This window comes from Neophocaena asiaeorientalis, unplaced genomic scaffold (genome assembly GCF_003031525.2).
Source record: "Neophocaena asiaeorientalis asiaeorientalis breed wild unplaced genomic scaffold, Neophocaena_asiaeorientalis_V1.1 scaffold118, whole genome shotgun sequence".
Lineage (NCBI taxonomy): Eukaryota > Metazoa > Chordata > Mammalia > Artiodactyla > Phocoenidae > Neophocaena > Neophocaena asiaeorientalis.
Window position 1 is genome coordinate 13,874,746 of NW_020175528.1, and position 27,095 is coordinate 13,901,840.

Sequence of the window (27,095 nt, forward strand, 5' to 3'; positions counted from 1 at the left end):
AAAAAAAAAAAAAAAAAGATGGAGTGAAAATAAAAGTTATGAAAGAAAACTAAATGAATTGCATAAATGTAAGTTAATAAAAAAATCAATTAATACAGTTGTATAAATTAGTAAGAAAAGACAAAATAGATTTCAACTGATTAAACTGGAGGCTAAAAGTTTTAAATAAATTAATAATATTGTTAGGATATGATCAGTAATTTAATAGAGTGGGTATTAGGAGACTATAAACCAATGGTGGGGGTTGTGTATGCATGTCATGCTTTTGCTACATTAAAATGATGATACAAATCCAAAAGCTTATTGCAGTTGTGAAGTTCTCAAAATAAAGAAGCCACAAAGCCTAGCATTCTACCCTTTTTTGCCCTTCTGTGTATGGGGTTGATTCATGGGTTCTGTGAACTGAGAACTGGGGGCTGACAGAGGAAACCCAGACTGCTGCTCTGTGCCTCACATAACCGTTTCCTGTTCCTATTGCCCTGACCATCTAGAGACACCTGCGTCAGGGGAAAATACTCTCCTTAGTGAACGTGAAGCTAAGAGTTCCACTGCGTCAGACCCACACAACAAGGGCAAGCACACTAAGAGGTGTGACCAGTCTTACGTCATTTTGGCAGCAGCAGCAGTCAGTCATTAACGCTGATAAAGATATTCATCACTCAGATTCTATTTTACCTCATTTGGGCAAACAATCTTTTCTGCCTGTTCATAGTCAAAGCTGTATTTTTCACCCAAATAACTTGGTTGCAAAGCCTTTGGAAAACGTTTAGCTATCATTTTTTGATGATAAGACTTCACATATTCAAAGCTAAGTTAAATGTGGTTCTTTTAACTGCACTTTGGAAGTCAGAATTATCATCGAATAGCTCAAAAATTAATATAAGAATATAAATGTTGTCATTGATTAGAAACAGTTCTAACACAATCTTGTATTGTGAGAATTTTTAACTTTATTGTAAAATCAACTGTGTTTTCATATTCTTCACCTTGAAAATGTCTCATTACATTATGACTCTGATCCCAGATTGTTGTTTTGATTTAATAGCTTTCTGTTCTTTATAATTTTAAATGTTTCTTATGTTTAACTAAATGAACATAAGGAGATTATTAATTTTAAAGCTCTAATCACTTTGTAATTAATGTGCTTTCTTTACCAGACACCTCAAAATTCCATTCACACCTGAAACATCTCACCTTAAACTGCTTATCTAGATAGCTTTCAATTTTCCACAGTCTCTGAGGTATAATCAGTCACTAGGGAGGATGCCTCCCTACCTTTTTATTTTCTTCTAGATATTGCAGTGTTACCAGGCCTCCCTTTAAAAATATTGCAAAGTTGGGTCTGGAAGAAAATGATACCATTTGTAGCTATTACTGGAAAAGTTTGTCATCACCTCAGTAATATTCCTCCTGGTTATTTCATACCTTGGCAGTGGTATGCCCTTCTAAAAACATAAGTAATGGAATTGAACTCTCCCCAAGTATTCCTTAAGAACCTATTTTTGTTCTTAAAACTTTCTCCCTTAGATTTTGTCCTTAGTTCAAAAGTCTCTTCTTGTCTATATTCTGTCAGAGATGCACAGAAAATGTTTTTTGTAGTGCAAATGTTTTAAAGGTATTCATTATGTGGCAGAGATATTAAGAGTCTTCACAGAGTAACCCTCATCAGCTAATGGGCCCTAGTAGGATGAGCTTGTAGAAGTCACTGGAATACACAGTGTTGGAGAAATTTATAGCCAGTCTATCAGCAGGATGTATTAGACATTTAGTCATGAACTAGGTACCTAATTCAGAGCTGACAAAAAGTAAAATCCCATAACAATCCCTCACAAGGAGTAGTTTCAGGAAAAACACCACTTCTCTGTAAGGCCTTAGATACCTATAACTGGAAGTCTTGTTCCTGGATTTGTATGAGAAAGAAGATGTTTGCGATATTTAAAGAGTCTCTCTAGTAATTCCTGACATTGCATGATTCTAAAATGTATTCTGTTAGTTCCAAAGAAGCAGCTCTTTTTTAACAGAACTATAATTTTTTTAACTGATTGTCTTGGCATGACCTTGCAAGATACAAGTCAAGATATAGGGAAAGAACTCAAAGTACATTAAGGAAAAAGATAAAACTAAATTTAAAGCTATATAATAATATTTACATCGCATTTACTATGGGTCAGCCACTGTTCTCAACAATTCATGTATTTTAACCCATGTAATCCTCTCAAGAAGTCTATGAGCTGAGTTTTACTATAATCCCATTATTCACATGTGGATACTCAAACACAGAAACCAGCTTACAGTAACAGAGAGCAATGATTTCAACCCAGGGACCCTGGCTCCAGAGATGGGCTCATAAACATTACACTCACTACATTGTCTCTTAATACCTTTCATCATGCCTCTACATGCTCAAGAGCACAAAATTCAGGGCTGATATCTCCAAGTGCAACTATAACAAGACATTTCTTGAATTAACACTGATCCACTAGATCTGTCAATGAGAACAGGTAGAATAAGCAGTGCTAGGACGGGAAAAATCAAAAAGCAAGGAAGCATGACATAATATCAAAACAAAAAGATGCCAGTTTAACTCAAAATACAATTTTTAAATTATCATTAAGGACTATAAATATTTAAACAGAGCCAGAAAAAATGCCCAAAAAATATTAAAATGAAATTTTTAGAGGAAAAACATCAGTGGAGAAAAAAAACCCTGACTTTAGCTTCCTGCTGAAGGCCTCAGAAAAGGCCTTCTGCCACATGAAAAAAATAAATGTATTGAAGATGCCAACTGTTGTGCTTTGTTTAAAGATAAATTTCAAATATTTGACTTAGGTCTATAGTACAGAGACTCAATATTATTCAGTCATCATTGATATATCTGTCCTAGCAAAGACATAATTTTCTGGCACATAAAATACATTTTAAAATAATATGCTTTTAAATATATTAGAAGAACAATGATACCAGTATAATTCTTATATTTATTCAGTGTATCCCTAAGCCCAGTGCTGTCAGTTTCAAATGCAAAGCCTGTCATACTAATTTGCTTTTATTCCTCTAGCATGAGATATTCTATTAGGCATTGCCTTAGTCTAAAGGTTGAGTGAATGTACTTTTAAAAATCAACACATGAAGAAGGCTATTTCATCTAATTAGATTAATCGTCACCCAATGAATACACAGGGAGTTGCTTCAGAGTCATGAATCCAGCTCTTAGTAGGTATTTAACCAATATTTCTTGCATGAATTAATAAATTTATCTGGCCACCAAAGCAGGAAAGCAGAGTGTGTTTTCCTTGAACACGATGACATAGGAACTTGGGATTCGCTCTCAACTTCCTATTGAAGGGTAGCAGAATATGCCACCACCAAATATGCCACTTTGGCATAAGAGTTATTTTGAGCTGAAGGCAATTGAGCAGCAAGTATAAGAAAAGCTCTCTGCCCTCCCCCATTTGCCTAAAAGAACATAAATTTATAAAGGTGTCCCTCTCCTCTCTCTATCAGGAAAGGACAGAAGTTAATCCCCAGAGATAATTCTAGACCCGTATAAGCCCAGAGACAGCACCAGGAAAATCTACATAACAAACCTTATTAACTAGTCCTTATCTTCCATTAGTTCCCCAGTATATCTACCTTTCTACAATTTGCCCCGCTAGGAACTCAAAGTCATTTTCCTTTGTCTTATTACTTCTGTAAAATTTTATTTTTCTGTTGTTAAGATAAGCCTAGGTTCTAGCCTTTGAGTTACTCATCACTGAGTACTTCCGTGTGTGTGCAATGCACTTGTTAGTAAACTTGTATGGTTTTCTCTCATCATCAAGTCTTACTTGCAGGGTTCTCTGCTCAATGAATCTAAGATGGGTAGAGGAACAAGAAAAGGTTTCCTTCCCTATACTATTAAAGTGAAATATAAAAATAGAGAGGGGAGATCACAAAAACACAATAAAATAAAATGAAAGGCCAATTATTTACAAGAAACCTCTGTTTTACTCAATTAAGTCATTTCATTGATTAAAAACACACGAACAATTGGTATTACTGGCCGATTCAACCTCTTTTCTTAAAAATTTTTTCATTTTTCATACAATTTTTAAAGGTTACAGGTACAACCTCTTGAACTGGAATGAGGCACCTCTAACAGTCCTCAGCTCAGGGATAATAAAAGTACAATGATTTGCATGTAGCTTGGAGCTGTTGGAAACTCTATTCCTCAAACTTCTTTTTGCCTGTGAAACCATGGACCACCCAATTTGTACCTTCAATGTACTGGGGCCACAGACCTTCCTCCCAAAGTGGGTATTAAAACAAAGCTGAGAGAAGAGGATAGAGGCAGGAGAAAAGACTGCACTCTAGACACAGAGTGGCTGACAGCTGGCTCGTGCGGGATAATGTGTCTAGAAAAAGGTACTTCCCTAAAGGTTCGTTGTCTTTTCAATTTTCAAAACTTTGAAAATCTGGATGTCAGAACTTGGATGTCAGTATCCTGTTAGTGGTATTGTAAACCTCAGAATATTTTCTATTCCTTCAAGATTCATTAGGCCTCCACACCATGCAGTTATGCTACTGTAGGAAAATTTGTTCCCAGGCCTAGATATGGATTGGCTTTTTTACATTTTCTAAAATAAGTATTTTCAAAAGGGGTGGTACTGCCCCTTTGGGGGACAGACAGGGATATGTGAAAACCTTTGGGATTGTCACCACCATTTTCAGAGGGTCACTACTGTTATTTTGTTTGGGAAATGGGGACGTCAAATGTCCTGCTGTATGTGAAACAATCCAGCACAATAAACAATAATCTACCCAAAATGCCAATAGTGCTCTGTTGAGAAACCCAAACCCTAGAACATAAGTCATTACCTGAAATGTCACACAGAGGCTTAAGATGTAAAATGGATAAAAGCAAAGCCCAATAATGAAATAACAAAATTTTGGTGGAATGCCCTAAAAATCACAAAGAAAATAAAAATCTCACTCTCACCCAGTATTATTTAGTGCTATTCCTGAAATTCTGACTATGCGTAAGGATGGGAAACGGAAAAAAGAATTCCTTAAAAATTGTTAAAAAGAATCTCTTGGGGGCTTCCCTGGTGGCACAGTGGTTAAGAATCCGCCTGCCAATGCAGGGGACACGGGTTCGAGCCCTGGTCTGGAAAGATCTCATAAGCCGCAGAGCAACTAAGCCCGTGCGCCACAAGTACTAAGCCTCTGCTCTAGAGCCCACGAGTCACAACTACTGAAGCCCGCGCGCCTAAAGCCCATGCTCAGCAACAAGAGAAACCAGTGCAATGAGAAGCCAGCGCACTGCAATGAAGAGTAGCCCCCACTTGCTGCAACTAGAGAAAGCCCACGCGCAGCAATGAAGACCCAATGCAGCCAAAAATAAATTAATTAATTTAAAAAATAATAATCTCTTGATACAGATATACTCCGTTAATAGGAACCCAATGCACCAATAATAACAGGAAAAATCAAATGGTAAGGTAATTCACAATAACAATAAAAATACAAAATGCCTAGGAATAGCCTTGACTAGAAAAGTAGGACCAATCTGAAGAAGATAGCGGAAAGAAAATTTGAATATAGAAGACATCATTGACATATAGAACAATAAATGAAAAGTCATGTGCTCTTTACCAGGTAAATTATTGTTCGATAGTTGCACTCTATATTTCTTTCTCCCCCTCCCCCTCCCCTCCTCCTCCTTTTTCCCACTTTACAAAATTATTGCTGCATATATCTGGGAGAATAAGAAGGAAGCTGTTATATAATGAAGCATTTGTTTGATCTTGGTGTCTGATTCCTGGGAATGAGCCTCTAAATCTTTGGAATTTCCCGAGTGATAGAAATGCCTTTGTTGGTGAACCCATCAGCCACACCTGAGTTATGCTAATGAGACAACTCATGGAAGACCCCAAGTTAACTTCAGGATGGGAGCTGGTCATTCCAGAAATACCAACTATATTTTAGAGAATTGAGACTTTGAACCACATGATGTCAACTCAGTGTCGAACCTCTGAGAAGGGGAGGAGTGGCCAATGATTTGATCAACCATTCCTATATAATGAAAGCCCAGTAAAAACTCTGAAGCCTGAGCGAGCTCCTGTGGTTGGTTATCATACACTGATGTGCCAAGAGAGTGGCACATTCTAAAGACACAGAAGCTTCATGTTTAGGATTCTCCCAGACTTCATCCTATGCCTGTCCCTCTTTGGCTGGTCCTCATTTGTATCCTTTATAATAGAACTGTAACTGTAAGTGTAATGCTTCCCTGAGTTCTGTAAGTCATTCTATTAAGTTGTTGAACCTGAAGGGGTAGTGGGAACCCGTGAGTTTGCGGCTGGTCAGAGATGTAGGTGACCTGAGAACTCTGGAGCTTGTGGCTGGTGTCTGAAGTGAGGGGAGTCTTGTGGAGGACTGCTTAATCTGTGGAGTCTGCACTCATTCTGGGTAGTCAGTGTCAGAATTGCATTGCAGAAACAATAACAAATAAAATTTTTAGTTCAGGTGGTAAAATTAATTATATCCTTATATAAGGCAGAAATTATTTCTGTCTCATTGAGCTGCCTGTTTATTCTGAAAGACTTTATTTCAAAGGACGAATCCCAAACCAATATTCCCTTGTACTGAAGATAACTCTCCATAGGTCTCTTGTGATTCTGCACATCTTCTGAGCAAAGATTGACTTGGTTCTGGACTATCATTTCAAGGATGTTTGTACAGCAGTCTTGGAAGATAGGGATAGTGTTTCCCAGCAGAGTAAAAAACAGACATGCTTATTAACCATTATAGAAGCTTTCTCTAAGCTCAAGTTTTCTCAAGTGCAGCCCACTGTGTATGCCGATGTCACCTTTTCATGTTATCTTGTGGAAATTGGGGCTCAAAGAACTGGCACAAAATAATTTTGATTCTTTGGCTACTGATACTGCTACGAATAATAAAATCTTTTGTCTTAGACCCAGGAGTCTTGAGTGTTCTACTAGCATCCATGAAACTGTGACAGACTAATTTTTTAATTTGCAGGTAGCATAATATCTCTGTACTCGTCATTGTTCTTGACACATTGGTCCTCTTGCACCTGCCTTAACACAGGTTTTCTGGCAAAGCATTATAGCTACTCCAGCCCTATCTTCCCCCAAAAACAAATATGAATATGGTCTCAGGTGCATTTACTCTGGTGACATCTCAGGAAGCTAAAAGTAGTTAAGGTTCTTTCCAACAGAGTGGCACAGAAAACATTTGGGACATTTATTGAAAATTGAATAAAATTGAAAATGATTGGAAATATTGGGTTAAATCGAATTTATAAACTGAGGTGTAAGAGAAAAAGGATTTGAGTTATGTGATATCAAATTTGGGGGTTGGGTAAGAAATATTAAACAATGTGATTTAGTTAACTCAAAAAAATAAAAAATGTATGAATGAATGACTCACTGATTTATATACAGATATTTATAGATAGGGAAAGAGGTAAATAGATGATAGATTGATATTTAGATAGATTATAGATATTTAGATAGATAGATGCAAAGATAGATTCATGAATGTTCTCTAAAATCTAAGGGCAGTAATGGTGTTGAGTTCATGGGCATTACAGCTAAGAAACTAAGATGAAGCCCAGAAAACACTAAATGGTCAATTTATTATAAGTACATTCTTATTTATTCAGTTGGAGACATATACATTTAGTATCTGACAAGCCTGGGCATGAGTGCACATAAAATTAATGTGGAGCATTCATGGCTAGAAAGAAATACTATTTCTAAACCTGGAAGTTGAGAATAAAAGTGTCAGTAATTCAGGTCTCTATCTTCCTCTCTGTGAAACTAACTTGGTAGGAATCCTAACTAAGGGAGTCCAACATAACCCATGTTGTATAAGAACAACTATTAATCTGTCCTCATCTTCATGTAAAAAATGTTCGGGCCAAATGAGTGCCACAATCCCTGCTGGAAAATGAGTCTAGTCACTTGATCACCTTGACCATTATGAAAATCATGAGAACCAAAATGATACCAGTTTTTGAATAGCAGTATATTTTTCCTAAAGCTTGATGTTTGTATTGGGAATGCAAATCTTTTGCTCTGGTTAGAGTTGGCGAAATTGGCCTTTCTGGTATGACTTCTGACCCTGTTAATAAATTACTTTCAGATTCCCAAAGATAATACCTACCTAGTTCAGTGAATTATCAAGTCCCTTGTTAATCAAATCTTTTAAAAGCAGCTACAAAACTGATAGGGGCAGGAGGTACAGAAAGAGGATGGTGTAGAGGGCATAAACAGTATAAATTACTCAGTTTTCTTAAAGAGCTTTCATCAAACAGGCAAGATAAGATCAGGAAAAACGCAAAAAATGCTGTATATAATTAATGATGAAAATTCTGATAGTCCAAGAGCTGTAAAAGCAGATGGTGATGAAGAAAACTGTAAATAACTTGGAAGGAAAGGCCTCTTAGAGAAGGCAAGGCTTTAAACTTTTGAGAGAACTTGAAGGGTGAAGGAGATAAAAATGGAGGTAAAGTTACAGAGAAAGGAAGAAGAATAAATATAGGACTAGGAAGGAGAATAGCATGCCTGGGTTTGAGGATTACTTTTAAGGAGTAGAGGGAAAATCAGTCAATTTATAGGATGAGCCTTAAATTGTAAGCACAGGAAATTAGATTTGGTGTGGTAAGAACTAAGAAGACACCATAGACTATAGAGCAGAGGGGTTTTTTTTGTTTGTTTGTTTTTGTGTGTTTTTTTTGCGGTACGCAGGCCTCTCACTGTTGTGGCCTCTCCCGTTGCGGAGCACAGGCTTCGGACGCGCAGGCTCAGCAGCCATGGCTCACGGGCCCAGCCGCTCCGCGGCATACGGGATCTTCCCGGACCGGGGCACGAACCCATGTCCCCTGCATCGACAGACAGACCCTCAACCACTGCGCCACCAGAGAAGCCCTAGAGCAGAGTTTTAAGTTTTTTAAAAACCTGTCAACTTAGAATTCTTCACCCAGGAAAAATACCTTTCAAAACAAAGGTAAAATTAAGACTTTTCTGAAATACAAAAGCTGGAAGAATTCATCGCTAGTAAACTTTTTGCTCTGAGAAATATTAAAGTCTTTTAAGCAGAAGGAAAATGACACCAGATGAAAGTATGGATCCATGCAAAGGAATGAGAAGCAACAGAAATAGTAATTACATAAGTGGAAAGACTTTTTTATTATTTAAATGTGTTTAAAAGCTAACAGACTGTTTAAAGAAGAAATAATAGCAGTATATGGTGTGTAACATACGTAGAAGTGAAATATACGATAACAGTGTCACAGAGGCCAGGTAAGGGAGACATGGAAGTATACTACTGTGAAGTTCATTTTTGTTGTCGTTACGCCCATAAAGCATCTAGTTTAATCTTCACCAAATCCAATAAAGGGGATACTGCGAGTGGAGCTATTTTTTTCTGCAGGAGGAAACTGAGGTCAGAAGGGATGTCAGTGGCCAAGACCACACAGAGGGCGACTACCACACAAGGGGGTTCTGGTCACAACCTGGGTCGGGTGGGGGCGGGGCGGTGTCTCTGTGTATATTGCAGCCCCTTCCCAGCTGATGGCAGTACAGCAGAAGAGGTCCCTGGCATCAGCATGGAAATCAAGGGTGTTGGGAGAGGGGCGCCTTTTTTCTGATTCACAGCCAGGGCCACTATGGGTTAATGGTGGCCCTGATGGAAGAGGTGGCCAGGCTTTGAACCAGGGCCAGCTACTTCTAGAGCTGGAGTAGCTTCCCAAGGACACTGCAGGAGCCCCGTGGGGAAGGTTGTTGTTCTGCCGTGAACACCGCCGTATCCGGGGGGAGGTGGGGAGGGGGTCACTTTTTCTGCACGTGGCCACAGTCGTACTTGCTGCACACATCGGTGAACTTGACGCCTGGCAGGTCCTGCCTGCAGCTGCCCTGCACGAGCATGACGTGGTGCTCCTGTAGGCTGTGGACCTCTCCGGGAATGAAGCAGACAGCCTCCCGACCAGTGGTGAGCCGCACGTGGCTGCATTTGCGGTTGGCCGAGTTGGGCTTCTCAGGCTTGCAGATGAACGTGCTCAGGACCGCGCCATTCAGCTGCTGCCGGCCAGCCCAGGGGCCCACTTTCGCAGGCGGATACTTCAGAGGTCCCCGGTGGTGCATCTGGTTCAGGGTGGCTGTGGGACGCGTGGCCCAAGGCAGGGAGGCCAGGGCTAGGCCATGATTTAGGAATGTGCTGAGGCCACAGAGAAGGCCGGACCAGGACATCCCGCCGCCTGCAACATCCCAACCCTAGCCGGGTCCACAGACACGTGGAATCCGGCCTGTCTCTGTTGTGAAGTTCTTATATTATACATGCAGTGGTATATCATTTAGGCAAATTGTGATAAGTTAAACATGTATACTTTGAACCTACAGCAACCCTACACACACAGACACACACACATACATGCTCACACACAACAAAGAATTATAACTAAGCCAGTAAAAGAGATAAAATGAAATAATAAAAAATACTTAATCCAAAAGAAGTCAGGAAAAGCAATAAAGGGGAACAAAGAACGTATGGAAAAATAGAAAACAAATAATAAGATGATAGATTTGCACTCAACTATACCTATAATCACATTAATTATTAATGATCAAAGTACTCCAATTAAAAATTTGGATTTTAAAAAAGAGCAAGACCCAAATATATGCTGCTTAGAAGAAACCTACTTTAAATATAAAAACACAAATAGGCCAAAGCTAAAGGGTGGGAAAAGATATACTATGTGAGCATTAATCACAAATATTAGTGTAGATTTTAGAGCAAAGGATATTGTCAAGGATAAAGAGGTCCATTTAATAAATGATAAAGGACTCAATTCATTCAAAGGACATAGAATTCTAAATGGTTTCATGCCTAATAACAGAGCTGCAAATTACATGAAGAAAAACATAAGTCTGTGAAGAAACATAGACAAACCCACAATTATAGATGGAGTTTTCAACACACCACTCAATAATTTATAGAACGGGTAGCCAGAAAATCAATAACAATATATTGATTTGAATAGCAAATCAATAACACTTGAATAACACTATCAACCAAATTGAGACTATTCCACCCAGAAACAAAAAAATACACATTTTTTCAACTGCACATTAAGCATTTACCAAAAATAAATCATATTCAGGGCAAAAAAACAAGTTTTATTAAACTAGGAAGGATTCATGTTATGCAAAATATGTTGTGTAGCCATGATGGAGTTAAATTAGAATCAATAATAGAAAGATATCTGAAAAAATACTTCAAAATAGCCCAGAAGTCAAAGAAGAAATGTTTTAAAAAACAGAAAATACTTTAAACTGAATGAAAATGTGGGATACAGCTAAAGGAATACTTAGGGGGAAATTATAGCAGCAATGGCCATATTTGAAAAGAAAAAAGGGAACAAATTAATAACTTCAATTTCTACATTCAGAAAAGTAAGTTAAACTCAAATTAAGGACTTCCCTGCTGGCACAGTGGTTAAGAATCCACCTGCCAATGCAGGGGACACTGGTTTGATCCCTGGTCCAGGAAGATCCCACATGCCACGGAGCAGCTAAACCCGTGCGCCACAACTACTGAGCCTGCGCTCTGGAGCCAGTGAGCCATAACTACTAAGCCCGCGTGCTACAACTACTGAAGCCCACACACCTAGAGCCTGTGCTCCACAACAAGAGAAGCCACCACAGTGAGAAGCCCGCACACTGCAACGAAGAGTAGCCCCTGCTTGCCGCGACTAGAGAAAGCCCTTGCACAGCAACAAAGACCCAACACAGCCCAAAAAACAAACAAACAAAAAAACCCACACACACACACCACCAAAAACACCCAAAAAACAAGCAAATAAACAAACAAAAAATTCAAATTAAGCAGAAGAAAGGAAATGATCAAAGCCAAAATCAGTAAAATCCAGAAAGAATAATAGAGAAAATTAATGAAATCAAAACCTGGTTCTTTATGAAGATCAATAAAACTGATAAATCTCTAGCAAATCTGATCAGTCTGACAGGTCAGAAAAAACAAAGACATAAATGACCAGTATCAGAAATGAGAAAGGCAGCATCACTACATATCCTACACATACTTAAAGGATATTAAAGGATACAAAAAGGATAATAAAGGAATGTTATGAACGTTATGCCAATAAACTTAACTTAGATGAAAAGGAAAAAAATAATTGAATGTCTACCAACCCTCACTCAAGGAGTTGATAACTGGAATAGCCCAATATCTATTAAAATATTGAGTTTATAGTTAGAAACCTTCCCATAAAAGGAATTCTCCCAAACATTGAAGGAAGAAATGTTACCAACCCTAAACAAAGTCTTTGAGAAAATTGAAAAGAAATATATACTTCCCAACTTATTCTATGGTTTCAGCACTACCCTAAAAACAAAATCTGAAAAGACACTTCAGGAAAGCTACATACTAACATCCCTTATGAACATAATGCAAAATCTCTATGCAACCTGAAGTCCTAACCTATGTCTTTGGTGATTATAAAGTGGTTGCTCCCAATGTTCTCACCTTTATAGTTACAACTGGTTTATATAACAATTAGCTTCACTTCTGCTTTTATAATTTGTATAGGGACATATTTCCCAGATTTGAAGCCATTTTTGTTAACTTTTTAATGAAGTTTAATGAACATATAGAGAAGTGACTCTTTATAGAGCCCAGCTCAATGAGCTTTCATACACTAGACATACCTGTTTAACCAGATCCAGATTAAAAACAACAAATTTAACTCAAGCAATTGTATAGGCTTGGTAAACTCAAAATCTCCAAGATAGGGATTCAGGCTAGAGACCAAGAGAAGAGTTGCAGCTTGATTACAAAGGCAGTCTGCTGGCAGAATCTCCTCTTGCTTGGTAGGGGTGAGGTGGGGTAGTTTCAGTCTCTGAAATTTTAAATGACACATAAGACCAGTTGATTTAATAGATATATACAGGGCATTTCATCTAAAAATAACAGAATACACATTATTTTCAAGTGCACATGGAACATTCTCCAGGATAGATAACATGGTAGGCCACAAAGCAAGTCTCAACAAATTTAAGAAGATAAAAATTGTATCAAGTATCTTTAAGATCACAACAGTATGAAACTAGAAGTCAATTACAGGAAGAAAAATGGATAAAACACAAATATAAGGAGACTAAAGAACATGCTACAAAAAAACCAATAGATCAATGAAGAAATCAAAGGAGAAATCAGAAAATACCTTGATACACATTAAAATAAAAGCACAACTTTCCAAAATGTATGGGACACAGCAAAAGCAGTTCTAAGAGATAAGTTTATAGAGATACAGGCCTAATAAAGAAACAGAAACATTCTCAAATAAACAATTGAATCTACCATCTAAAGGAACTAGAATAAGAAGAACAAACCAAGCCCAAAGTCAGCAAAATAATAAAGATCAGAGTGGAAGCAAAACAGCAACCCCCCCTCAAGAAAACCAAAAAACAAAAGAAAACAAAACAAAGACCAATGAAACCAAGAGCTGGTTTCTTGAAAAGATGAATAAAATTGATAAGGCTTTATCCAAACTCATCAAGAAAAAAAGAGGGTCCAAATCAGTAAAATCAGAATTTAAAAAGGAGAAATAACAATGGATATCACAGAAATACAAACAGTAATAAGAGAATACTCTGAACATTTATATGCCAACAAATTGGACAACCTAGAAGAAATGGATAAATTCCTAGAAAAAAAAGTGGTCTTCCAAGACTGAATCAGGAAGAACTGTATAATCTGAACAGACTGATGACTAGTATTGAAATTGAATCAGTAATCCAAAAACTCCCAACAAACAAAGTTCCAGGACTGGATGGCTTCACAGGGGAATTCTACCAAACACATGAAGAAAGTTAACACCTCCCTTCTCAAACCATTCCAAAAAATTGAAGAGGAGGAAACACTTTCAAATTCATTCTATGAGGCCACCATTACCCTGATACCAAAACCAAAGACACTATCAAAAAGAAAAAAACAAACAAACAAAATTACAGGTGAATATCCCTGATGAACATAGATGCAAAAATCCTCAACAGGGCTTCCCTGGTGGCGCAGTGGTTAAGAGCCTGCCTGCCGATGCAGGGGACATGGGTTCGTGCCCTGGTCCGAGAAGACCCCACATGCCGCAGAACGGCGGGGCCCATGAGCCATGGCCGCTGAGCCTGCGCGTCCGGAGCCTGTGCTCCACAACGGGAGAGGCCACAACAGTGAGAGGCCCGCGTACCACAAAAAAAAAAAAAAAAAAAAAAATTAGGCAGAAGACCTGAATAGGCATTTCTCCAAAGAAGATCCAGATGGCCAATATGCACATGAAAAAATGTTCAGCATCACTAACCATCAGGGAAAAGAAAGTCAAAGCCACAATAAGATATCACCTCACACCTGGCAGAATGACTATTGTCAAAAAGACAACAAATGATAAGTGTTGGTGGGGATGTGGAGAAAGGGAACCCTTGTGCACAATTGGTGGGAATGTAAATTGGTGCAGCCACTGTGGAAAGCAGTATGGAGGTTCCTCAAAACATTAAAAATAGAACTGTCATGCAATCCAGCAATTCCACTCCTGGGTATATATCTGAAGAAAATGAAACCACTTATTTGAAAAGATATATGCACACCAGTGTTCATAGCCACATTATTTGCAATAGCCAAGATATGGAAGCAACCTAAGTGTCCATCAACAGATGAATGGATAAAGAAGATGTGGTATATATATTATTGGACCTGGAGAGTATTACGCTCAGTGAAATAAGTCAAACAGAGAAGACATATGATATGTTTTCACTTATACGTGGAATCTAAAAAATAAATGAATATAAGAAAACAGAAACCAACTCACAGATACAGAGAACATACTAGGGTGGTTACCAGTGGAGAGTGGGGTAGATGTAGGAAGAAGACAGGGGAAGGGAATTAAGAGGTACAAATTACTATAAATATGTAAAATAAATAAGGTACAAGGATGTAATGTACAGCACAGGGAATATAGCCAATTATTTTATACTAACTTTAAGTGGAGTATAATCTATACAAATATTGAATCACTATGTTGTGCTCCTGAAACTAATATAATATTGTAAATCAACTATGTTTCAATTAAAAATAAAACATAAAAACAAAAAACACCTTCACAGAAATATCTGGAAGAGTGTTTGACCAAATATCTGGCACCTTGACCCAGCCAAGCCAACACATAAAATTCACCATCACAGGGTGGAACTCATCCTTCTGGTATGAAGACTCCCACACTCTGCCACATTGACCAAGTAAGGGCTCCTGTGCCAATCCAAGTTATAAAAACTAATAAAGTATAATGTCTTAATTTTATAGATTTAAATACACTTCATAGTATGTATATAAATATACATTTCAAAAGATTTTAGTCCTTTGAAGTTCCAATTTTTAGGAAAAAAAAATTTTTGTTTGAGGTATAATTGATATATAACATTGTATTAGCTTCAGTCGTACAACATAATGATTTGATATATGTGTATACTGTGAAATGATCACCACAATAAGTTTATTTTTATATCCATCACCACACATAGATACAAATATTTTTTTCTAGTGATGAAAATGTTTACCATTTACTCTCAGCCACTTTCAAACACACAGTACATTATCGTTAACTATAGTCATCATGCTATACATTACATCCCCTGGACTTATTTGTAACTGGAAGTTTGTACCTTTTGATCATCAAATGTTTTTAAATACAAATTAAAGTTGTAATTTTACCTTCCAGCCAGAATGGGTTGTCTTTTAATATATTATGGTGGTGTTTTTCTTCCTAAATGATGCAAGGATTTTTAAAAAGCAGTACTGATATAAGTGGAAAAGGTGTGTCTTAGTTTAAACAGTTTGGTAAAAGAAAATCTTTGGTATTGATTTATGTCATCATTTCCAATACTGGTTTTCTATTCATTTATTTTATTCATCTTTACTTAACCATTACCTACACTTTACTTTCAAGTTTCTTAGAACACAACCGCTTAGTCAAACAATGATTTGGAAAGCAATTTAACTCATGGGAAACTAAATTCTCTATAAAATATAACTGCATCCTTTTATGACATGTAAATTCCCTGTTGTTTAAGTATTTTTTGCATTGTATTTCTTAAATAAAGGTCTTCAGAGAAGTCTAAGATGCATTCATATTTGGCCAGCGGATATTTTTACACTCTGTATTTTGAGTAAGGAAGAATCTATTTAAATTCTCTAACAAGAGGAAATGCATCTACTTCAGACAATTGAGTTTTAACACTCTTTCATTTTTATTAGGGTTTCACTCTGAGAAATAGCTGATGACATTATTTGCTTTGTCCTCCTTGGCGATTCAGTTTCACCTTTGTATATACAATAGTGGGGAAACGCTGTAGCCTGGACAGTTTTGGTTTACATTTGGCCTCCTCGAATTTCATTGTAATAGTTTTGTTTGGCATCCAAATTCTATGTAAGTCCCAGTTTATATTCCCCTTCAACTGAATAATTACTAGTCATCACATTTCCATAGTCCCTGTCAACATTTTTTCCTTTCAGTGGTACGGGAAAGTGGTACTGGAAATTTTTGTTCTGATTGTGTTTGTTTGCCAAGGGCATTTATTACCAAGACTTGATAAAGGGTCTGATTGGGCCACATTTTCTTCAGCTGGTTCTACTCATACTCAAGAGCTTGACTGGCTCAGCTGGTTGGTTTGTTTAAATTCAGAGTTGTCTTTTTCCCCCATTACATGCTTTCATGATCTGGAAAGTTTTAGGGAATTATTTTTTTAATCAACTCCAGGATCTTTTGAAAACTAGAAATGTAGCCAAAATAACTTCACTTGTTGAAAAGCAGCATAGCGTAAGTTAACAGCTCAAACTTTGGACACTTGAGCCACATGTATAGGTTTGAGTGCTGGCCCCAAGACTTACTAACCTCTCCGTGCCCTGATGCCTAGTCTTACAAATGGGGAAACTAATAGTTACCTAATGTCAAAGGTTGCTGTGAGTAATGCCTTCCACACAGTAAGTGCTGAGTGTTTGTTATGGAGTGCTAGATATACTCTGTCTTTGGAGTAAGTAGTTCAATAAATTAAATCACTTAGATATTTAGTAAACTCTGTAGTAGGCTAGTTGAATTAATCAAAAGCTAGTCTCCATACAGATACTCCTTTAAATTCAATTAATATAATTTAGATGCATTAAACAACCTTAGTGCTTCTCCTAGTAATAAATATTAATCATGAACCCACGTTTCTAAATTATTCCAGTAAAATGATAGCTCCCTCTTGGAAATCTTTAAATCCATATTACCATATTTCATCTATTTAAAGACACTTTTTTCACGTTTTAGCATCTTTTAGGATACATTTTACAATCTGAGATTGTAAATCACAATCACAGTCAGGCCTTGCCCAAACATTCTATAGTTCGGTCCTTTCCTAGCTTTCAAATTCCCATCATTGAGTTAAATGCCTGGTTAATACTATATGTGTTGAGTTTAATTGCCATAATAAATGTCTATTAAAAGTTTACTGTGTACCTCAGCATTAAAACAAAGAAGTTATTGTGTCTGCAGGAAGGCATGGAAACAGAGCACTTGGATATATATTTGATACTGAAGAAGCAGATATTCATCTTTGAAGGGATAGTCACAGTTCCATTTTTTCATGCATCAAGTTCTTTATAGGATCTAAGAAAGGATAAAAAAAAGTATAAAAATGTTATAATATAGTTTGTTCCTGAAATACATGCAACTGTCCACAGACACCTTCTAGTAAGGTCAGTAGTTTGTGGGGGAAAACCTGCAAATTATATTGGAGAAATCTTTTAAAAAATCCTTGTGTTGGGCAATACTATGTGGAAAACCACAATATTCCACAGTATTGTGTGGAAAACACAGACATCAACAACACTAGGTAAAAGGTGATTCAGAAATATCGGACTCAGAGCATGGAGAAGTTTAAGAAATACCTTCATTAAGTTAGTGTATTAATATTTTCCTTTTTATACTTAAGAAAAGAAATCTATGATTTTAAAAAATTACATTACAAGTCAAAAAGAGCTCTTTCAGTAAATATTAAAAATCTAAGTGTTACATAGACAAGGCATATATCTTAACTGGCAGCATTGCTTTCTTCTTTTCTGATATATAAAATAATAGCACAAATTAAATTGATGGGATATTATATTTGATGAAATATAATAAGCATCAGTAACAGTATCAAACAGTACTTCTCGAACTATCTGTGGTAAAGAGCCTAGTTATTTTAATTTCTAATCCATCATAAATAGATATTTTCTAAAGTATAAGAAAAATGAGATTAAAAGAACAAAAATATAAGCTCATTCTTTACATTGTTAGATACAACAAATGTAAAATTGCTTTTTCAAATTGCTCTAAACATTTCCCAGTGCTGACTCTCACATTCTGAACTTATCTTACCCCAGACCAGTAACATTTTGCAGACAAGCCCAGTTCGAGGACCACACTTTGAGCATTACTGATCTTTGTCGCTATGGAGGGGACTTAATCATTGAATTGTCAAATATTCTCAGTGATGCCAGGTGGAGTTCAGAAAAAAATGAAGCTCAGGTTTTCTTTCTTAAACACATCATCTTATATCTGATTGAACTTGACAGTTTATAAAACACTTGTACCAAGGAAACCTTCCAGTCAAGTTAGCTGCATAATTTCAGGCTTTGATGCATATTCTCTACCACAAATACATACAGACTGGTAACAGAGGCCAAAAAACCATAGCCCACCTCAAAAACAAGATCAGCATTTTTACTGGACAGAAATGCAAAACAAAGAGCAGGTACAAAGCCAGAAGAAGACAATTGTAGTCAGAAGTTTAGCCAAGACCAAGTAAACAGACCAATGCTAGAAGGCGACAGAAATATTGTACTCAAACCAATGCAAGAAGGCAACAGTAATACTTGCTCCTCAAGCAAGAGGCTGGAACGAGGCTCCCAAGCTGGTGAGAGGACATGGACAAAAACAGCTTCTAATTCAAACTCTGCAAGAACCTGTGAGCTGAAGAGGCAAGGATGTAAAGACACCATGTTTCAGCCAGTTGCTGGACCAAGCCTCCTGCTGGTTCATCAGTGGATCTGCAATGTCTTCAGCTATCAAAGTGCTTTCATGTGCCTCCACTAAAGTGACCGACCCTCTCAACTGCATGTGTATTATGCAGGGAAACTGGATGTATATTATTATTCCTGTTTTACAAATGAGAAAACTGAGGCTCAGAGAGGTTACCTAGGGTCATACAGCATTAAAGCAAATACCAGAATCAGGACTAAGAATCAGCTGTGTAATATGCCCAACCTACTGTGTATCTGAAAAGCACCACTTGAGATAGATAGGATAGTTGAAGTTAATAGAATTGCTAGCAGAAAACTTGTTCTTTGCTTCCAAATTCAAGTATTTTAAAATTAAAACTGAATAGGTATTATAATTTGTGTCTCTTGCAATAATTTCCCATCTCAAACCAAAGGATGTCAGTATTTTCAATAAAGTTTCAACAGTAGGGGAAGTGGATAAACTTTTGCCTTTTACAGTTTAGTTTATTGGTTTCCATCTAGTATTATCAAACACTAAGGGGGAAGAGGATCTACAAGAAAGAAAGAGAGGATTTTCTTATTTTATTAGGTGGGGAGAAAACCAGCAACAATATAATCTAAAGCCTGAACAGGACTTTTCAAAGTGTTGAGAAGATGATTGAAAAAGATATGCTTGCATACATCCTGGAATTTTCAAAATAGTTCCAATTTCATATAACTTTAGTTCTTCTAATTAACAGTGCTCAGCAGGTTATAAATAAATGTGACTTAATTCCAATGCACTATATAAATCAAGTCATAAAGTAGGAAAAAGCCTTTTGTCAGATCTTTTAGCCAGATTTTTTTTTTTAATTCAGAAGTTCTAGGCTACATTTGAGGGAGGGTCTCTGAAACCAAAGTACCAACGAGATGACTTTGGAGTCACCCTTGAGCAGATACAGAAATTAGTACAGGAAACACAGTTAAAATATCAAACATGAGAATCCTGTAAACTAGAGACACCCTTACTTTGCCCAAGTTCCTAACAAAAGTCCCTCTGAACTATCTCCCTGCTGGCAAACAATAAAAGTTCCAGTCCTCTGCTCTTCCCTTCTCTAACCTCACCAATTACCTTGTTCATCTAAGTAACACGTACAGGAAAGGATACGCCATTCTAAAAACCTTGAAATTATGTGGAGTTTCTTAGAACTTATAGAAAATAGGGTTATGCTTTTTAGATAAAAAGTAAGTATATATTTATGTTTTTTAATGTATTCTTATTCAATGCTTCTTTACTGTTCTGATGAGACATTAAAAGCCATATTATACTATCAAACTTAGACGTGTTTATATGTACACACTTCTTGCATACATGCGGCCTTCCACATGACTTGACATATAATTTCTTGTTTGCACTTTGAGGTTAAGAGAAGTTATATGATTATTTCAGTGCATACAATGGAAGGGTTGGAAATGAACACATCTTGATTCCTTATACTGTGGATAAGATACTAGAAATGATTATTCCAACTTCTTTAAAAGCAATCTGGAGCGTTGCCCTTAACCCCAAAATCCATTAGGGAAATATTAGCTCACTTAAAAATTGTTCATGCTTCAGAACAGTCTGTTTCCTTCAAGGTTGTAAGATAGGATAAATAATGAAGAGACTATTGAAATGTCTCTTAGTTTACATCTTAGCAATTAAGAGTATTCAAAAACAAACCATAAAGTGCTTATGATTTACATGTTTAGCCAAGCACTTATAAACTGAGGGTCATTTTTTCTTTTTAATTTCTAAAATGGGAATTTCTTACCTCATATAAAGAAGTAGGAAAATGTTTATATTTTTCCCTTTGTTCCTCTTACTGTGTGGCTTTTCACAGAATCCTGGTGAGTGGAGAATCTTGGCTCCAAATGGATCCACAATTCCATTTGGCAATTGCCCCTACAGATCAGATTCTGGGGGAAAAAAATAAAGATTAAGCCAGTTATGACACAGGCTTATTCCCAAACAATGGCTAAAATTAATGTGTTTCTAACTATTTAAGTATCCAAATAATGCTCAAAATCCTTTTCTACATAAAAGAGAAAGTTGCCAGAACTCAGTGTTAGTCCTTTACTGATTGAAAATGATGTCTCGATTCTTATAGAGATTATTCACCTCCAAATAAGCTATTAATTACAATATGCAGATACTTATTTATAGTTTGGTAGTTGGCATACACTTGTGGTTTCAGGACTCCTACTGCTCTGAAAAACATCTAGCAGTGTCTGGCAGCTGACATTTGTAGATATATCACTATCATAGATTTGAAGCAGAAGCTCAAGAAATCTTTTGTCAGATCTTTTAACCTGATTTTTTTTTTTTTAATTCAGAAGCTCTAGACTATATCTGGGCAAAAGTCCCTGAATCATATCAGGAGTTAATGAATTAAGGTATTTGTTTAGTAAGCACGTATTAAATACTTTGTATTCAGACACTGTTTTAGGTGCTGGTGATAAGACTGATAAGACATGATGCATACCCCCAAGGAGCATATACAGTCTAAAAGGAAGAGAGGGCCACCAAAACAACAAATTTAGTAAAGCTTTGTAGGTGCTATGCTAGAAGTATATATATGGGTTCATAAAGGAGGGAGGGGCTGACAATTGGATGGAGCCACAGGAGTCAGGATACTGGTCAACGGAGAAGGTGAGGCTTGAATTAAACCTAGAGAAAATTCTGGTTTTCATCAGGAAGTATAGGTTATGTGGGCCCCGTGAAGGAGAGTCACATGAGTCAGGGCACAGTGGTAGGAAACAGCAGTATGGAACGTTTGGAGAACCTGGGGTATTTTGCTGTGCTGTGAGCATCAGATACAAGAAGAATTGTGTTCACTGAGCTGTCAAGCTGAAGAGGAGAGTGTGAACCAGAGTAGAGGACCTTGTATCCCAGGTCAGAAGTTTAAACTAAACCCTATGAACTCGTAGCAATAGAGAGTAGAATGGTGGTTGCCAGGGGCTGGGGGGCGGGGAAAATGGGGAGCTGTTAATCAAAGGATACAAAGTTCTAGTTATAAGATAGATAAGTTCCAGGAATCGGATGCACAGCATGGTGACTATACTGTATTGTGTAGCTGAAAATTGCTAAGAGAGTAGCTCTTAAATGTTATCACCAGAAAAGAAAGGTAATCGGGTGAGGTGATAGATGTGTTAATTAACCTTACTGTGGTAGTCATTTTGTAATACATATGTGTATCAGATCATCACACTGTACACATTAAACCTACACAATATTAATGTTAATTATAACTCAATAACGTTTAGGAAAAAACCCTATTAATAAAGGGCAACCTTTGATAAAGTCTAAAATGGTAGACTAAAGTCTAAAACCATCAGATTTGAATATTACAAATTGGAGAGGGTTAGATAAGGAACAGGGACTCTATAGCAAGAGTCAGTGAAGGGTGGTGAAAATCTGAATTGAGGCAGTGCTGATTAGAGTAGAGGAGGAGACAGAGAGAATATATTTTTAGGAAGCAGAATCCAAAGAACTTGACCACAGATTGAATGAATTGTTGGAGAGATATATGGATCAATGCTTTGCTGATCCATTCCCTAGGCCCTATTATTATCAATGAAATTAATTTGTAAGACACCTGGATTTGAAAATGAATGCCTATGAGGAAGGGTAATGCTTCTGATATTTAACAACCTCAGATTTAATAGCCCAGGCACTCAGGCTGGTTTTCAACATGGAACCAGGGCCAGGAGTGCCCTTGCTGAGCCAGGAATTAACCCCTTAGTAGCGGGATCATTGAGAGGTCTAGCAGAGTCCAGGGGAAGAATTGGGGTGGCAGGGGTTGTGGTGGTGGAGGGATTAAATATTTACTAAATGAGCAAGAAGTCTTTAGCATTTTAACAACTGGTATGGCTGAATATTATTAGCTCTGGCTGTGGTGAAGAATAAAAATAGTAAGCCCTAAGAGAGATTTACCCCATTTCTAAACAAATCAATAATGACATAAATTCATAGGAATCCTCATCTGTGTATCACCAAGCACCTTCTTCCAGTTCAAGGTATGGTAAAAAGGGAAAAATAGTTGAGCGCTGGGATAAGTAAGCTGGCTTTCTGGCTCTGCTCTTTAATATTGTATGACCTCAGGCAAATATTTAACATTTCTGAACTTCATTATTTTCCTTTATAGAATGGAACTAATAGCATTTACCCTACTACCTCCCAGGGCTGAAGTGTGGATCAAGTAACATAATATATACAAAAGAGCTTTTGTCAGTTGTGAAGCTCTCTGTTAAAGTTGGTTATTGTTACGACGATATTAATGCCGTAACCTGAGTTTCCTTAGGCGTCCTCAGGCTGTGGAAGGCTTAATGACATAGGAATGACATTAATTTAAGCTGCAATAGATAGCCTTTGTTCCTGCCTGCTGACTTAGGGTCTCAGCCCATGGAAGCATTCTCCTGAGGACTTACCAGAGCTCTTAAACCAGTTTGACCTTCACCCTCAGCAGCACAGCCTTTTCTGGCCACCATCTTAAAGAATGGTTGTTGCTTCTCCTGATTCAAATGAATACCTGCCCATGACACTGCAGTCATGTCACTGCTTCTACAGTGTCCCCTCTACCACTGCACTGTCCCACCAGACACTACGGTTGGGCACCACTTCCTGCTGGGAACTCCCACTGGGGCCCACACAGGGGTAGAAGAGCTACGCTGAGTCTAAGGCAGTGATTCTCAACCCCAGCTGTACACTAATCTCTCCTAGGAAGATTTTTAAATATCCATGCCTAGTCCCTCCCCCACCAGACTAATGGAAACCACATCTGTGAAGTTAGAGCCCAGGTATCAGTATTTTTAAAAACACACAAGTGATTCTGATTTGAGTGAGTGTTGAAGGTCACCCTGTGAGTGGGTGGAGCACCTATTTCTCCCCTGCCATGTTTCACCTGTTAGGCTGCAAAACTGCATCTCATGTGCCCCCCTGCCTTAGAGAGGCTCTCCAGAGCTGTAGCAGAAACTGCTACATTACATTCCTCTTCATTTTTTAAATCAGTAGTGATTGCATTTACTCCTTTAGGTGTGAGAAAGCACTGTTTTATTTTTACCTCATACTATATCCTTGTATTATTTGTGTGTTTTATAATGTGGTACATAAGTACATAAAGAAATGTATATTTGTACGCTCAAAATATTTTGCTTACAGGGCTGTGGGAACAAAATTTTGTAGAAGACTGTTGTCTTCCTGGCATTTATGACATTTCTATAGTTTCTTAATGTAAAATTGACTTAATTTTTCTAATCTGAAAAAATATCTACAACTCATTTATTGAATGGTCTCATATATGGGCTGTTAAAATTCATGAAATAATTGAAGTTCCTAAATACTAAAAGTACTAGTGAAAGCCACAAGCTTAAAAGGGATTTTTTTTTTTTTTGAGAAAGAGGGTCAAACTGGTCTCCTGATTCCAAAACCAAGGGTGTTTTAAAAATATTTAAATATTACATATTTAAATGCTATATATTAGTACACATATATACAAAATAAAGAAAATTTTGCCTGTGAAATAAAAATAATTAACTTCGAAATTACAGAGAGAGACTTTCTCAGATGTTTTCCCATCTGGTAGTAAAATACTAATATGTATTTTAGTTAAGTGGAAGGCCTCAACCACAAGACTTTTTTTCTTTCAGGATAATTTTGTAAACAGTATACTCCTTAATTAAGCAACAGCAAAATGCCCATCTGAGTGACTCATCTATACTACATTGCTGAGGGATTTAAAAAAGGCTCTATTTACTAATACAAGTTCCCCACAAATAGTTTTATACACAGATACACACACATCCCTTTTTCATTCTGTGCTGTGAATTATTTACCCCACTATACAACTGTCCTAAATAAGTTATTAAAACAAAGTAGTGGGCTTCCCTGGTGGCGCAGTGGTTGAGAGTTCGCCCGCCGATGCGGGGGACGCGGGTTCGTGCCTCCCTCTGGGAGGATCCCACATGCCTCGGAGCAGCTGGGCCTGTGAGCCATGGCCGCTGAGCCTGCGTGTCCGGAGGCTGTGCTCCACAACGGGAGAGGCCACAACAGTGAGAGGCCTGCGTACTGCAAAAAAAAAAAAAAAAAAAAAACAAAGTAGTTGTAGAAGGTCTAAGTGGTCATGTTATAAAAGCTTTGAATTTTATTGGAAGATGGAAAAAACATTTCCTGTCATTGTCAAATCAAAACTCTCTTGCGCCCTAGCACAAGGCCTTTCAAAAGCAGCAGTCAGGATTGAGATGGGAAAACTTTGCCCACATAAGAACCTCAGCTTCACTTTGTTTAAAAGTGATGACTGAAGTTTAATTCATTGGATTACATGGCCCAGAAGTGCTGTACCAGCTTGGATCTACTTTGAGTTTCCTTAATAAGTTGGTGTGTTTTAGTTCAAAGATGTGAAGACCTGTTTGTTGGTAACTGTGTGGAAACATTTAACAAACTATATTAAGGTTACCTTCACACACTTCATTTATAAGAACTCCAACTATTTTCCTCTAGTCTATTTTTCTAGAGAGTATGTTTCTTCCATTAAATTCTATGTCACCAAGAAAATAATTTCTGTTAAAAATTTCATTAATTTTCTTTTCTCTAAATATTTACTCAAAGAAAGTTAGATGTCTGAACTCTTCTAGCAGCTCCTCATATTAGAATGTCAAGTTCCTTTTTAGATTTAACTAAATGGATCAGGAATGTAAACTTGATTTTGGTTAATAACAAGTATTCATGTTAGATCTTTCCAATCTCATAATTTCATTCTAAGGTAAATTTTTTCTTTTCATCCTATTTCTCTGGCCATGATGGAAATTGGAATTTTTGTTAAACTCTTCCTGTTTATGTATTATTTATAGGAGGTATTTATTTCACATTGTAACCACCATAGCCAACAAAGTCACTCCAAATCTCCTTCATTTGTGCACTACCATTTGATGAGAAATTATTACAAAAGAAGAGGATCACAGATTGTGCTTTTATTAGGCAGGGAATTAAGATTAAAATAGTCTATTACCTAATGAAGAAGACCAAAGTAAATTTTTTAAAGTTATTTACAACAAATTCTGTTTAATCTCTCTCTATTTTTAAGTAGATGGGACTTTTCTAAGGGTTTGTCCCATGAAAAGCAGTATTTGATAATTCTATGAATAAATAGGACAGTGATTTTTTTTATTGAAGTATAGTTAATGTACAATATTATTTAAGTTACAGGTGTACAATATTAGTGACTCACAATTTTTAAAGGTTATACTCCACTTATAGTTATTAGAAAATATTGGCTATATTCCCTGCATTGTACAATATATCTTTGTAGCTTATTTCATACCTAATAGTTTGTACCTGTTACTCTCCTACCCCTGTGTTGCACCTCCTCCCTTCCCTCTCCCCACTGGTAACCACTAGTTTGTTCTCTATCTCTGTGAGTCTGTTTCTTTTTTGTTATACTCACTAGTATGTTGTATTTTGCGGGTTCCACATATAAGTGATATCATACAGTATTTGTCTTTCTCTGACTTATTTCATTTAGCATAACAGTAACACCCTCCAAGTCCATCCATGTTGTTGCAAAGTGATTTTTTTTTAAGGTTAGTCTAAGAACTGTTGATTTTCTTCACTGAATCTATTTCCCAAATTTCTTGACACTTAAACGATAATAGTAAGGGAGGAAAGCAGAGGGTAGCTATGGACTCAAACAAGTATTGCAAAGACATATGATGTTCAATATTAAATAACCTGCAATAGTTATGACTATGGCAAAAGTTCCAATAGTGGGCTAAGATAAAAGAAGAAAAAGCATCTTGCAACAGGTAAGTCTAAGGAATAGGGGAAAAACAAAGCTTCACAGATAGCATCCTGGTATTCATTGGGCTAGTTTTGTGAAGAGAAAAGTAAGCTGTAATTTCATGTTTTCACTGATGCTTTCTTCACATCAAGAACATATGTACACATGATATAACACTGTATAACCTTGAAATTCATGGAAGTAGTATACACG

At 37.0% G+C, this 27,095-nt stretch overlaps 1 protein-coding gene and 1 pseudogene across 1 annotated transcript in view; one reads left to right on the top strand and one right to left on the bottom strand.

Annotated features, from left to right (window-relative positions):
• MME (membrane metalloendopeptidase) overlaps positions 1-27,095 on the top strand; it is a 261,860-nt gene that overhangs the window by 32,879 nt on the left and 201,886 nt on the right. The window lies entirely within an intron of this gene.
• Positions 9,837-10,253, bottom strand: LOC112415924 (28S ribosomal protein S12, mitochondrial pseudogene; annotated as a pseudogene).